Source organism: Apis mellifera, linkage group LG9 (assembly GCF_003254395.2).
Source record: "Apis mellifera strain DH4 linkage group LG9, Amel_HAv3.1, whole genome shotgun sequence".
NCBI lineage: Eukaryota > Metazoa > Arthropoda > Insecta > Hymenoptera > Apidae > Apis > Apis mellifera.
The window spans coordinates 3,266,499-3,283,869 of record NC_037646.1 but is presented as its reverse complement, the minus strand read 5'-3'; positions in this window follow the sequence as shown (position 1 = coordinate 3,283,869).

Genomic DNA, 17,371 nt, shown 5'->3' with positions numbered 1-17,371 from the left:
AATGGAAAAAACTCCAAATATTAATTAATTTCAACATTATTAGTAATAAATAAATTAATATCTAAACGAAAATAATAGAAATTTATAAATTTTATAGCGAAATATGAACAAAATCACTTATTGCGCAGTAGAATTTATCGAAGTATACGACGATCACACGTATATGTTATAAATTATTTTTCAAAATTATTCCGACGATCAAACGATAATTTTTATAAATAAAAATTAAATTCGTATAAAAAATTTATAAAAAAAACCTATATTAAGATGAAGCAACAAGTGAATTCGAATCTCGATTCAAGGTCGAATTACCGGTAATCTTGACGAAAAGGATTAACGGAAAAAACACAAAAAAAACTCGAAATATTAAATAATTTCAACATTATTAGTAATAAATAAATCAATAACTAAAGGAAAATGATAGTAATTTATAAATTTTATAACAAAATATGAACAAAATCACTTACTACGCAGTAGAATCCTTGAAGCTAGCGACGATCATACATCCTCTCACTATGACTTTCCACACTAAACTGACATTCGCGCGCCAAAATTCTGTTAGAAGCTCTCTGATTGGCTGACATTGTAAGCCAATTCGATAATCGAAATCGATAATCGCAAAAAATTATATATTGCATAATATATTTTAATTATTTTAATTAATAATATTGAAAATAATTATTAATTTAATTTAATATTAATAAATTTTAATTTATTAACTATTTATTTTACTTTTATATTTATATTTTCTTATTAATTTATTTATTTATTGATTTATTTATCGACTTTCGATTTATCGATTATCGATATATTTATCTAATTATTTATTTATAGATTTTTTTATACAAAATTATTTATTTATTTCATTTTTATATATTTATTTATTTATTTGTCTAGTAAATTTTTCATAAATAAATTTTTTGTTCATTTATTTCTATCCTATTTAAATATATAAATATTTATTTATTTATTTATTTATTTAACCCATTTTTTCACATATTTTTTCATTTATTTATTCATTATTGTTTAAATATTAATTCATTTATTCGTCTAGTAATTTATTTTTAGAGTTTTTATTTTTGCATTTATTTAGCTATTCAGCTATATTTGTTATTATGAATTTATTTATAATTAAAATTATTTATAAACTTCTGATTTTGTTTTTTTATATATAGAAATTTACATTACTTATTCAATTATTTATATGAATTTAATTATTATATTCATTTGTTTAATGATTTATTTCCACATATTTCTGTTTTGCCCATTTATACATTTATGCAACAAATAATTTATTTATTTCTTTATTTATTTATTATTTAGTTCCTTATTATTTATTTATTCATTTTATTCCTTTATTCATTCATATATTTAATAATTTACATATAAATTTTATTACAGTCATATTAATTTTAAAATATATCATACATTTATTATACATATAATATATAATAATATACAAATAAATAATACTAAATGAATGAAGGAATAAATAAATAATTTGATGCATACATAAGTAATATAAAAGTATTATTTATACATTATAACAAATCATTAGAACAATGAGTTAATAAATTTATAAATAAAGAAATGAACAAATAATTTGATATATATATAAATAAATTAAACAATGTGTAGAAATAAATTTATAAACAAATGAATGAATAAAGAGATGAAATGTATAAATAAATAATTAAATAACTGAAAAGATAATTATATAAATAATTTGATGCATACATAAATGAATTGAACAAAAATATATAGAAGTAAATCAATAGACAAATAAATAAAAAAGAAATAAAATGCATTAATAAATATTAAATAACCAAATAGAAATATCATAATAAAATAATAATTTAAATGCAGGAATGAGTGCAGAGAGAAAAATAAAGTAAAAAAAGTCATTAGATATGAATGCATAAATATATAAATAAATATAATTAAATAATAATACATAAATAGAAAACATAAATAGATAAATTATATGTTGCATTTATAATTCAACAAAACAGATATGTGTAAAAATAAGTCATTAGAACAATGAGTCAATAAATATATAAATAACTAAATACACAAAAAAATAAACAAATAATTTTCTATTTTTTCAGTTATTTAATTACTTATTATATATTTATTAACTCATTGATCTAATGACTTATTCTACATTTTTGTTTAATTTATTCATTATATTATCAAATTATTTACTTACTTCTTTTTTTTGTTTAGTTATTTAATGTTATTTATATATTTATATATTTATTCATTTATATTCTGTAAATTTTGTTTGTTTTATTTTTTTTATGCATCACTTTATTTATTTATGATTTTTTTTTTCTACTTAGTCATTTCTTTGGTTATTTATTATTTATTTTTGCAAATACGTTTTTCATTTATTAAAATCTAATAATTTAGTCTAATAATTTATTTCTATACATTTTTGTTTAATTAATTTATGTATGTAACAAATTATTTATTTACTTATTCATTTATTAATTTAGTTACTTATGTATTGTACAATTCATTAGTCTATTAATTTACTTTTATACATTTTTATTTAATTCATTTATGCATGAATCAAATTATTTATTTTTTTCTTTGTTTATTTATTTGTATATATTTTGATTCATATTTGATGAGTTTTCTTGAGATTTTCTTTCTTTTATTTTTTTCTTCATGCATCATTTTACATTATTGAGATCATTATTTAATTATGATATTTTTATTCAATCATTTACTGATGCATTTCATTTTTTTTCATTCATGTGTGTATTAATTTATATTTACACATTTTTATTTAATTAATTTATGGATGTATCAAATTATTTCCTTTGTTTATTTAATCATTTATTCTTTTGTTTGACCAATAATTTATTTTTTCACATTTTTTATTTAATCATTTGTGCATGCATCAAATTATTTATTTTTTTCTTTGTTTATTCATTTGCATATACTTTGATTGATATTTGGTGAGTTTTCATTGTTTTATTTTTTTCTTTATGCATCATTTTACATTATTCAGATTATTATTTAATTATGATATTTCTATTTGGACATTTACTGATGCATTTCATTTTTTTTCATTCATGGATGTATTAATTTATTTTTACACATTTTTATTTAAATAATCAATGGATGTTTCAAATTATTTCCTTGTTTCTGTGTTTAATTAATCATTTATTTTAATTAATCATTTTATTCTTTTGTTTGACCAATAATTTATTTTTTCACATTTTTTATTTAATCATTTGTGCATGCATCAAATTATTTATTTTTTTCTTTGTTTATTCATTTGCATACTTTGATTGATATTTGGTGAGTTTTCATTGTTTTATTTTTTTCTTTATGCATCATTTTACATTATTCAGATTATTATTTAATTATGATATTTCTATTTGGACATTTACTGATGCATTTCATTTTTTTTCATTCATGGATGTATTAATTTATTTTTACACATTTTTATTTAAATAATCAATGGATGTTTCAAATTATTTCCTTGTTTCTGTGTTTAATTAATCATTTATTTTAATTAATCATTTTATTCTTTTGTTTGACCAATAATTTATTTTTTCACATTTTTTATTTAATCATTTGTGCATGCATCAAATTATTTATTTTTTTCTTTGTTTATTCATTTGCATACTTTGATTGATATTTGGTGAGTTTTCATTGTTTTATTTTTTTCTTTATGCATCATTTTATATTATTCAGATTATTATTTAATTATGATATTTCTATTTGGACATTTACTGATGCATTTCATTTTTTTTCATTCATGGATGTATTAATTTATTTTTACACATTTTTATTTAAATAATCAATGGATGTTTCAAATTATTTCCTTGTTTCTGTGTTTAATTAATCATTTATTTTAATTAATCATTTTATTCTTTTGTTTGACCAATAATTTATTTTTTCACATTTTTTATTTAACTATTTATGCATGTTCAAATTACTTTTTTTTTTTTGTTTATTTATTTGTATATATAATGATTCATATTTGGTGAGTTTTCTTGTTTTATTTTTTTCTTTATATATTAATTTACATTATGTATATAAGTTGTAATTAATTACATATTATAATTATTATATTAACATTATATTAACATTGTTTGGTTATTTACTGATGCATTTCATTTTTTTTCATTCATGGGTGTATTAATTTATTTTTACACATTTTTATTTAATTAATCAATGGATGTTTCAAATTATTTCCTTGTTTCTTTATTTATTTATAAATTTATTAACTCACTGTTCTAATGATTTATTTCGATATATTTTTGTTTTAATCATTTATGTGTGCATCAAATTATTTATTTATTTTTTTCTTTATTTATTTATTTGAATATATTTTCACTTATATTTGGTGAATTTCCTTTGTTTTATTTTTTTCTTTATGCATCAATTTACATTATTTACATATTTGTATAATTATGATAACATTGTTTAGTTATTTACTGACGCATTTCATTTTTTTTCATTCATGGGTATATTAATTTATTTTTATATATTTTTATTTAATTAATTTATGGAAGTGTCAAATTATTTCATTGTTTCTTTGTTTATTTAATCATTTATTCTTTTGTTTGTCCAATAATTTATTTTTTCACATTTTTTATTTAACCATTTGTGCATGCATCAAATTATTTATTTTTTTCAATGTTTATTTATTTGTATATATTGATTCATATTTAGTGAGTTTTCTTGTTTTATTTTTTTCTTTATTATTTATATAAATTATAATTAATTTACATATTTATATAATTATGGTAATATTGTTTGGTTATTTACTGATGCATTTCATTTTTTTTCATTCATGGGTGTATTAATTTTTTTCTATACGTTTCTATTTTAATTAATTTATGGATGTGTCAAATTATTTCCTGGTTTCTTTATTTATTTATAAATTTATTAACTCACTGTTCTAATGATTTATTTCGATATATTTTTGTTTTAATTATTTATATATGCATCAAATTATTTATTTATTTTTTTCTTTATTTATTTATTTGAATATATTTTCACTTATATTTGGTGAATTTTCTTTGTTTTATTTTTTTTTTATGCATCAATTTACATTATTTACATATTTATATAATTATGATAACATTGTTTGGTTATTTACTGATGCATTTCATTTTTTTTCATTCATGGGTGTATTAATTTATTTTTATATATTTTTATTTAATTAATTTATGGAAATGTCAAATTATTTCCTTGTTTCTTTGTTTATTTAATCATTTATTCTTTTGTTTGACCAATAATTTATTTTTTCACATTTTTTTATTTAACCATTGTGCATGTATCAAATTACTTATGTTTTTCTTTGTTTATTTATTTGTATATATATTGATTCATATTTGGTGAGTTTTCTTGTTTTATTTTTTTCTTTATATATTAATTTACATTATTTATATAAGTTGTAATTAATTTATATATTTATATAATTATGGTAACATTGTTTGGTTATTTACTAATGCATTTAATTTTTTTTCATTCATGGGTGTATTAATTTATTTTTACACATTGTTGTTTAATTTATTTATATATATATCAAATTATTTGTTCATTTCTTATTTATTTATAAATTTATTAACTCACTGTTCTAATGATTTACTTCTATGTATTTTTGTTTCAATCATTTATACATCAAATTATTTATTTATTTTTTTCTTTATTTATTTATTTGAATATATTTTCACTTATATTTGGTGAATTTCCTTTGTTTTATTTTTTTTTTATGCATCAATTTACATTATTTACATATTTATATAATTATGATAATAATGTTTGGTTATTTATTGATGCATTTCATTTTTTTTCATTCATGGGTGTATTAATTTATTTTTACACATTTTTATTTAATTAATTTATAGATGTATCAAATTATTTCCTTTGTTTATTTAATCATTTATTCTTTTGTTTGACCAATAATTTATTTTTTCACATTTTTTCTTTAATCATTTGTGCATGCATCAAATTATTTATTTTTTCCTTTGTTTATTCATTTGCATATACTTTGATTGATATTTGATGAGTTTTCATTGTTTTATTTTTTTCTTTATACATCACTTTACATTATTTAGATTATTATTTAATTATGATATTTCTATTTGGACATTTACTGATGCATTTCATTTTTTTTCATTCATGGGTGTATTAATTTATTTTTACACATTTTTATTTAATTAATTTATAGATGTATCAAATTATTTCCTTTGTTTATTTAATCATTTATTCTTTTATTTGACCAATAATTTATTTTTTCAGATTTTTTATTTAACCTTTTATGCATGCATCAAATTATTTTTTTTTTTCTTTATTTATTTGTTTATATAATGATTCATATTTGGTGAGTTTTCTTGTTTTATTTTTTTCTTTATATATTAATTTACATTATTTATATAATTTATAATTAATTTACATATTTATATAATTATGGTAACATTGTTTGGTTATTTACTGTTTCTTTTCCTTTTTTTTTCTTTCATGGGTATATTAATTTATTTTTACACATTTTTATTTAATTAATCAAATTATTGGATGTTTCAAATTATTTCCTTGTTTCTTTGTTTATTTAATCATTTGTTCTTTTGTTTAACCAATAATTTATCTTTTCACATTTCTTATTTAATCATTTATGCATGCAACAAATTATATATTTTTTTTCTTTATTTATTTATTTGCATATACTTTGATTGATATTTGGTGAGTTTTCTTTATTTTATTTTTTCTTTATGTATCATTTTACATTATTTAGATTATTATTTAATTATAATATTTGATCATTGCCTGATGCATTTCATTTTTTTTCATTCATGGGTGTATTCATTTATTTCTACACATTTTTGTTTAATTAATTTATGTATGCATTAAATTATTTGTTTACGTCTTTATTTATTTAGTTATTTATATATTAATATATATTAATATATAAATAAATATAAATATAAGAATTGCATAATATTTTTTATAATTAATATGTCAATAATGTCTACATATAAATTATTGAACATACGAATGTATAAAGGAGAGAAATGTTTAAATAAATAAATAAATAACTAAATAAATAAATAAATAATGAAATTAGTAAATTATTTATTGTATTATATATTATTGTATAAATGAACAAAACAGAAATGTAAATCATTAGACTAATGGATGAATAAATAATTGAATAAATAATGTAAATCTGTGTATAAATAAACAAAGTTAGAAGTCTATAAATATTTTTAATTATAAGTGAGTTTATTATAGAAATTCATGAATAATTAAACAAAACTAGAAGTAAATAAATAAATAATTTGATTCATACATATAGTAAATAATAAATATATAAATATATAATATATGTGAATATATAAATTTGATATAAATAGAGAATGTGAATAATACAAAAAAGTTTAAAAAGAAATTATTAAGCAAATAATTGAATTAATGTTGAAATAATTAAATAAATGGAAAAATATGTGAATAAATGATATACTAGAATAAATAAAATAATTAAATATTTATATATTTATATAAATACAATAGAAATAAATGAACAAAAAATTTATTTATGAAAAATTTCCTAGACAAATAAATAAATAAATATATAAAAATGAAATAAATAAATAATTTTGCATAAAAAAATCTATAAATAAATAATTAGTTAAAATATATCGATAATCGATAAATCGAAAGTCGATAAATAAATCAATAAATAAATAAATTAATAAGAAAATAAAAATATAAAAGTAAAATAAATAGTTAATAAATTAAAATTTATTAATATTAAATTAAATTAACAATTATTATTAATATTGTTAATTAAAATAATTAAAATATATTATGCAACACATAATTTTTCTCGATTATCGATTTCGATTATCGAATTGGCTTACGATTTCAGCCAATCAGAGGGCATCTAATAGCATTTTGGCGCGCGAATGTCAGTTTAGTGCGGGAAGTCATAGTGAGTGGTTGTGTGATCGTCGCTCCAAGGATTCAAGGATTCAAGGATTCTACTGCGTAGTAAGTGATTTTCTTCACATTTTATTATAAAATTTATAAATTTCTATCATATTCGTTTAGATAATAATTATTTATTATTAATATTGTCGAAATTAATTAATATTTCGGGTTTTTTTCTATTTTTTTCCGTTAATCGTTTTCGTCGTATACTTCGATAAATTCTACTGCGCAATAAGTGATTTTGTTCATATTTCGGTATAAAAGTTACAAATTTCTATCATTTTCGTTTAGGTAATAATTATTTATTACTAATATTGTCGAAATTAATTAATATTTCCGGTTTTTTTCTATTTTTTTCGGTTAATCGTTTTCGTCGTATACTTCGATAAATTCTACTGCGTAATAAGTGATTTTGTTCATATTTCGGTATAAAAGTTACAAATTTCTATCATTTTCGTTTAGATAATAATTTTTTATTACTAATATTGTCGAAATTAATTAATATTTCGGGTTTTTTTCTATTTTTTTCGGTTAATCGTTTTCGTCGTATACTTCGATAAATTTTACTGCGCAATAAGTGATTTTGTTCATATTTCGGTATAAAAGTTACAAATTTCTATCATTTTCGTTTAGATAATAATTTTTTATTACTAACATTGTCGAAATTAATTAATATTTCGGGTTTTTTTCTATTTTTTTCGGTTAATCGTTTTCGTCGTATACTTCGATAAATTTTACTGCGCAATAAGTGATTTTGTTCATATTTCGGTATAAAAGTTATAAATTTCTATCATTTTCGTTTAGGTAATAATTATTTATTACTAATATTGTCGAAATTAATTAATATTTCCGGTTTTTTTCTATTTTTTTCGGTTAATCGTTTTCGTCGTATACTTCGATAAATTCTACTGCGTAATAAGTGATTTTGTTCATATTTCGGTATAAAAGTTACAAATTTCTATCATTTTCGTTTAGATAATAATTTTTTATTACTAATATTGTCGAAATTAATTAATATTTCGGGTTTTTTTCTATTTTTTTCGGTTAATCGTTTTCGTCGTATACTTCGATAAATTTTACTGCGCAATAAGTGATTTTGTTCATATTTCGGTATAAAAGTTACAAATTTCTATCATTTTCGTTTAGATAATAATTTTTTATTACTAACATTGTCGAAATTAATTAATATTTCGGGTTTTTTTCTATTTTTTTCGGTTAATCGTTTTCGTCGTATACTTCGATAAATTCTACTGCGTAATAAGTGATTTTGTTCATATTTCGGTATAAAAGTTACAAATTTCTATCATTTTCGTTTAGATAATAATTTTTTATTACTAATATTGTTGAAATTAATTAATATTTCGATTTTTTTTCTATTTTTTTCCGTTAATCGTTTTCGTCAAGATAACCGCCGCCATTTTGTGCTTCGTTGATTCGAATTCGAATTCACTTGTTCCTTCTTAATATAGGTTTTTTTATAATTTTCTTTTATGAATTTGATTTTTATTTATAAAAATTATCGTTTGATTTTCGGGATAATTTCGAAAAATGACTTACATATATACATATATATATATATTAATTATTATATTCAGCATTGTAATAATTTATAATAAATTATTAGATGCATAAATTAATAATAATAATTTCACAATTGAGAAATTATTAATCGCTATATTCGAAAACTCGATTTTGAAACGATCGGCCGAGTACGTATGTCTCCGTGAATTTTCGCGTCCTATAAATACAAGGCTGGTCGCGACGGAACGATCACTTCTTATCGAAATTAATTAAGGAGTAGATCGATATTATAACATTTTAATTAAATTATTTAACATAATAAATAATTTTTAATATTTTAAAATTTATTTTAAATTGATATTTATAATATTGCTATCATATATAATATATTATTTATTCATTTTATTTTTAATTTATTTTTTATATTTTGCTTTAATTATTTAATCATTTACATATTATTTTTTTTAAATATTTATTTTTCAATTTATTTTTTCATTTATTCTTTCAATTATTTATCTATTCACATATTTTTTTATTTATTTATTTTTTTATTTTTCTTATATTTATTTCTTAATTTTATTATAATATAATATAAATAAATAAATTTTAATATCTGGGTCTCGACGTAGTCACCTCCTAGTTGGTGAGACCTGGTAATTGGCATCAGTTTCCTTTTTATATTATTTGATTATAAATATATTAGATGTAAAAGATTATATTATTAAAATTATATTTGAAATTATATTGGAAGTTTTTTATTATAAAGATTTTATGTTAGTTTTTGGAAACTGATGGTAAGCTAAGAACTACACTAATTTCTTTTTTCTATGTTTCAGATTTTTTTTTAATTCAATTATATATTTTTTTTTTTCTTTTTTTATATGTATATATTACATTGTATTATACTTAATTTAATTATAGCATTTTGATTATTTTACAAATAATTTCGAATATTTATAATTCGCAATATATCATAATTTTAATTAAAATTTATAATCTAAATTTTGATAACGAACAATCGTAATATAACTTTTCTAAATTAATAGTTTAAATTTATAGAATTCATAAATATTTTGAAATATTAGATATAATTGTAAGAAGTAATATTTTACATAGCAATATTGTCTTAAACAAATGCTTCATAAAAAAAAAAAGAAAGGAAAATATCAGAAATATTTTACTTCTTTTTCTAATCCACCCCTCTCTAAAGATAAGTTATTTTTGTGATCGCGCGCAATGCGATCAATAGAATCAGTGCTTTGTTTCGTAAAAGTTTTTTTAAATCCTTTAAGGGATAACGCGAAATTAGAATCAGTGTTTGTTTCGTAAAAGTTTTTTTAAATCCTTTGATGGATAACGCGAAATTAAAATCAGTGTTTGCTTCGTAATAATTTTCATTAAATTCTTTAATGAATAACGCGAAATTAGAATCAGTGTTTGCTTCGTAATAGTTTTCTTAAATCCTTTAATGGATAACGCGAAATTAGAGTCAGTGTTTCTCTCAAGAAAATAAGGCGATCATCCATCACGCGAAGAGGTAAATATCTTATTTTATTTAAAATAAAAATTTCTTATTCTTTATTGCGATATAGAATCATTAGATTTTTAATTTTTATCATTATTAAAATTTATTAACATTTCAATCTTTATTACTATTACATTATAATCTAATAGAATTTTCTTTTTTTTTAAATTTAATTTTTGTAAATTATCTCAATTATATTTTAAATATAATTATATTTCGTTTTTTTGTTAGATGTTCCACATCCTTCTACACGATGATGACTTCCTAGTGTGCCATAGAAATTCTTCGCATCTAATGGTGAGTCGCATGCTTTTTAATTCCTCTGGTCCATTCAATCATGTCGTAGGATGAAAGGTCCGAATCGACACGAGTGACTAGTTGTATACGTAGATTTTTGCACGAGCATAATGACCACGGGTATTTTATTATACTCGTGAGTAGTAACATTTTGTGTTTTATTTATTAGTTTAGGCTAGGTCTTCTTGCACATCGCGTTTTTGAATATTAAAAACAATAATATTAAAAACAAAAATGTTTTTATTTTTCATTTCATTCACATAATAATAAATTTTTAGTAAATTTCAAATCAAAATTTTCAATTTTAAGATGAAATATAAAATTTCTATTTGATTTTCTCTTGTTAACGAAAATATATTAAATTATGTGTGCAAAAAGACATTTCGCGACAGATAGATTTCGGAATCAAAGCAATACGTTTTGAATATTGCTTTCGTTTTAAATATGTTTTGATGAAGAAATCGTCTGAGGTTATTTTTATTAATAAATTTCTTTTTCAAATTTTCTTTGCCTAATAAATATTAAAATTAATATTTTATTAAATTAGAAAAATAAAGTTTGAAATAATTCAAATAAATTAAAAAGTATTAGCTCGTTAGAAGAAAATATTATACTAATATATCTTTTTTTAGCTCAGGATTTTCAGGTTTAACCCTTTCCGTACCCATTGCCAGGATCTCGCTCACGTGCTCAGATGTTACTTGGGTGAGAGAAAGGCGATGGGTATGACGACTAGTCGATAAGTTAATGCAAATTTTTCAGCGACTGACGATGAGTTAGTGATCGTGCACGACGTATTTTCCACATTTTGTGTGTGTGGTTAGGCTGTGGAATTGCGTCGTTTAATATGTTATTCTATACGATATAACTCGAAATATTTAACATATTTACTTGTTTAATAAATTACTTGTTTGTTTGATTAATCAGTTACAATAATTTCCAACAATAACTTGTCCATAATATTAGATTTTTTTACTTTCAAATTATAACAAATTAGATATAAAACTGTAAAATATTCTTTTGTCAACAAATATTAATAATTAAAATTGAGATATGATATTTCACGCAATGGTCGCTAGCCATCATCAGTCGATTTCAGGAAAATGGTACGTAAAGTTAGAGTGCGAAAGTAGCGTGCCAAGTTCGGGTGTCGGAGGTGTCCCGGGACGCTTTCCCTAGTGTAGGCTTTTGCGCCCGAGCATTATGCGTGAGAATCGTGGAATGAATGTGTTGGTGTGCCCGTTTTGCCATTTTTTTAAATATAGCGTTAGGTAGGATAGGTAGCATACTTTCTGGTGCGAATGTTAATTATAAGTAGGTAGGGCCGGGCAGATTGTCACAGTCTCTGGTCGGGTAGGCGCGTTTTCGCGTGACAATCTGTTTCAGGAAATCAAATTTGAAAGACGAGTGTAAGGCTGAGACGAGTGATCATTTAGCGATCACTCGTTTCTGGCTTTGCTTTCGATTTTTCGAATTCCGCGGTCGCGGTCGCGATTTGGTTTCGAAACGAACGTTGCGCTCGAGATTCTGCACATGTACGGACAATGGTCACTGCGATCATTAGTTGTCCATGTGCATCAGTTTCCGCGATTTAGACTTTTTTTTTTCTTTTTTTTTTTTGGTTTACGATTAGTGAGTCTCGAGCCTAGATTTAAGTTTCAGCGGGCATTGCGCCCGAAGGAGGAAGACCGAAGAGGCCTCGACAAACTGTCACGAAGAGGGGCTGCAACGAATGGCTTCTCATTTTTTGGATCTTGTTTGGTTCCACAGAATGGGAAGTCATTGTTACTACTTTGTCATTATGCTCGTTTAAAGTCAGTAGTAGTAGTAGTAGTAGTAGTAGTAGTAGTAGAAGTAGAATAATAGTTGTGTGTGTTGTAGTAGTTGTATTTATTTGGCCGATGTGCATTCCGGCCCAACGTACAATCATCATGGACAAATGGGCAATCGCGATTTTTTAATTAGTGTTGCGATAAATAAATTACGGTTTGCATTAGAGTTGCGAATAAATAATAATCGCGTTTGCTTTAGTGTTGCGTTTTAAAAGATATCGCGATTTTTTTTAATAATATAAATGATATAAATGAAATGTAATTTTTTTTAAAATTAGTATTAAAAATTTGTATGTTTTTTTTTTTATTTCGAGTTTTAATTATAGTTTTATTAGTTTCCAATTTATTTGTATTCTTATTAGTATTGTCTATATTAAATTTATTTTTAAATTTAGTAGCGTTGCGATAAAAAATGATCGCGTTTTTGAAAGTAATGTTGCGTTAAAAAGTGATCGCGTTTTTGAAATTAGTGTTGCGTTAAAAAATGATCGCGTTTTTGAAATTAGTGTTGCGTTAAAAAATTTTCGCGTTTTTGAAAATAGCGTTTCATATATAAAATGCCCATAATTCTTCCACTAATAAAATGTGGAAATGGTCCTATTTCCGGATCACAAAATGCAGTTACAAGAACTGCAAAAGTGTGGTCCCTTTTTTGGATCATCAAATGCAGTTACAAGAACTGCAAAAGTGTGGTCCCTCTTTTGGATCACCAAATTATGTTATAGCCTCTTTTGGCTATTTCTTTTCAGCGTCCCTGAATATTGAAGCATTTGTATATAAAAATATTGTTTAAAAATTTATTCGTATGAATTTTTTTAATTTTTGTAATATTATTTAAAATCATTATGATTATAGTAAAAATATTAATTCATTTAATATTCTTACTATGATATATTAATATAAATTCAGTTCATTTCTTTGAATTACAATAATTATTCGTTATCAAAATTAAAATTAAATTTTTTTCTATGTTACAATTTAATTAATTTTGTCTATATATACAGTATTTTTTATTTTTTAATTATTTTTTATTTTTAAACTAGTTGTATAAATATTCGAAATTTCTATGTGAAATATCATAATTAAATTTTTTTTTTTTTCAGATTTCAGATTTTCAGAATTTATTTATGTTTCATTTAATTGATTTTATATATATTTCAGAGTTTTTTTTTTTTTAGATCTACTTCATTTTTCAAATTCACGGGGCATCACGAGATATATATGTTTTAGCTTAAAGTTAGATTTAAATTTTAATTTTAAATATAATTTAAGATAGATATTTAAATTATATATTTATTGTGAGCATATTCCATATGAAGATACGCTCCTACATACATACGATAAATTAAAATATTTTCAATATCTTTATTTCTTTTCTTCTCGAATAAAATCAAATTGTTCTTATTCTTCTTTCGATTTCTTCTTCTTTTTATGATTAGGCTTTTATGATTTTTTGGTATTTGATGAGAATAAAGTCTTGTGGTCGAATCATCATTCTTGTAAATCGATTCTGATGGTCATGGATTTATTCTTTGTTCGTTCTTGTGTCGTCAAAAGTCGTAAGTCGTTCTTCTACTAGATCAGTAAATATCAATCTGTCTGGTGATTCTCGTAAATCCATTGACATAAGTTGTGATAAAGCCTATGATTCAAATTTTTTAATTTCTTAATTTTTCTTTAATTTTTCTTTCTTGGGTTTTTATATTTCTTCTTGCGCTTGTTTTTCTGTTCTTTTTTTCCTTTTTTTTGCAATGATTGAAGGCATTTGTATTTCGATTGAATATCTAACAATTCTTTTTTTATTTTATTATCGTTTATATTAAATAGGAGCATATCTTTGATATGGATGATGTCAGTAGGACACAAATCGTAGATTTAAGATTTAGCATTAAGATCTAGATTAAATTAGATTTAAGCCTCATCGTTGGATAACGTGAGATTAATTGCGAGAAGAATTGAAGAAAGAAAAATGTAAAAAACTTTTGTAAAGATCAATGTAAAGATCCTTGTAATTTATATGTATATAAATATATAATTTATATTTTAAATTATTTTTATAATACTTATTTTTTATATGTTTTATATCCTTTTGTCATAAATTTATTTTTCATTTATTTGTCTAGTTATGTTTTATATTTTTTGTAACTTAATTATTAATTATTAATTTTAAATTCATTAATTATAATATTTTCTTTTTAGTTTTAGGTGGGTCTCGATGCGTAGTCACCTCCTCGTTGGGTGAGACCTGGTAATTGGCATCGTTTTCTAAAAATTCTTTTTTTCAAAATTAAACAAAATTATATTTTATTCACAATACATTTTATTAGAAAGTTTTTGAAATATATATGTTATCAATAACAGTAGTTCGGAAAACGATGGCAAGCCAAGAACTACGCACACCTGCAATTCAGTCTAAATTCTGCATAATTTCTTTTGATTATTTTAATTAATTAAATAGACTGGATTGTAGGTATTAATAGAATAATTAATAAATTATATTAGTTAGATTAAGTTTATTGTAAGCGTATTCCGTATCAAAATAAATTGTGTAATTTATAATAATAAAGCGAAAAAAGCTTAGATTGTAGATGGTAATAAATGAATAAATGTATATATACATAACTAGACAAATAAAAAAAAAATAAATAATCGCCAAATCGATAATCGATAAATAAATCAATACATAATTGAATTAATAAAAGAATCATAAATATAAAAGTCAGATATATAGAACGATAAATGTTTTAAAAATGTTAAAAAATATTAAAAATTAGTAATATACAAATAAATCAATATATTTTTAATTAGAATAATAAAAATATAATTTGAAATACTTTAATTTTTCGCGCGATTTCGATTATCGAATTGGCTTAGAGCAATTAGCCAATCAGAAAGCACCAATTTGAGTTGTAGCAAATGGCATCAGTTCCCTGTGGAAAATCATCATGGTAGGACGTGTGATCGCAACCAGTCTCGCTAATTCAACTACGCAGTAAGTAATTCTCTTCATATTTTCTTGTTAAATATAAAAATTACTATCAGTTTTGTTTATTTTCTAATCCATTTATTATCGTAATGAAGAAATTAATTAGTGTTTCGCGTTTTTTCCGTCGATCGTATATTCCATTGTTGAAATTATTCGTGTTATTGATAATTCGTTCAGCCGATATTCACTTGTTGCTTCATCTTAATATATTTTTTTTTCACACATTTGTTTTATAATTTTGATTTTCGTTCGTTAAAATTGTCGTTTGATTGTCGAGATAAAATAATTCATAATATATACATGTCACGATAAATTTCTAGTAATTTTGGTGATTTTCCTGGTAATTTCGATGTTTTGTTTCTTCTAATAAAGATTTTGGGATAAATTTCTATAATCTATTTTTATTGAAGCGAACGTAGAAAATTAATTTTATTATGTCGAAATAAATCACAATAGTGATATGTATTGCGTTTCTAAATGCATTTCATTGTAATATTTATGTATTTTTCTTTCCTTTTCGTTTGTTGTTATGCTCGAGATTGATGATATTTTTTCATAATATAGCTCTTCCAAGAAATTAGAAGTCGCGTCCATATGACTCATTCCTTGTTCCGACACGTTTCGACATTTTTCGATTTGCGGAACGCCCCTTTCCCTAATTCATAATTCGATAATCGAAATAGAGAGGTAATGTGTTATTATAATGTGTATCGATATTCGTGGTGACTGGAAATCTCTTTCTTGTAGTGTGCGATCTATTTGTTACGTAATAGGCGCATATTTTCTTCTATAATTATATATTATTTATTGTTCGCATATTTTCATGCAATCAATATGGATTCATTATTATAATTGGCAATTTTGTTCGCTTTTCTTTAACATGATTTATTTGACACAGTTTCATTGATTACAATTTCATTTAACTCGTATTATTCGATTTTCTAAAATGGAATTTACGATCGATTATTGTTTTATTTTCACAAGGTCGTTAATTTTAAACATTTTATACATTAATTTGAAAATTATTATTTTCTTTTGTACAAGTTATTTTCAGATTAATAATCCAACTTCATAGACGGGAAGTATTCCAATATGGACATCAATATTTTTTCAAAGAGAAGTTTGATTTTTCGCTCTTGTACTGTATGTATTTATTCTATTTTTATTCTATTTTTATTCGATCATATTTATGTGATTTATATTATATTATTTCAACGTATATTTATAGTTTTATAATGAATATTCACGACGAAT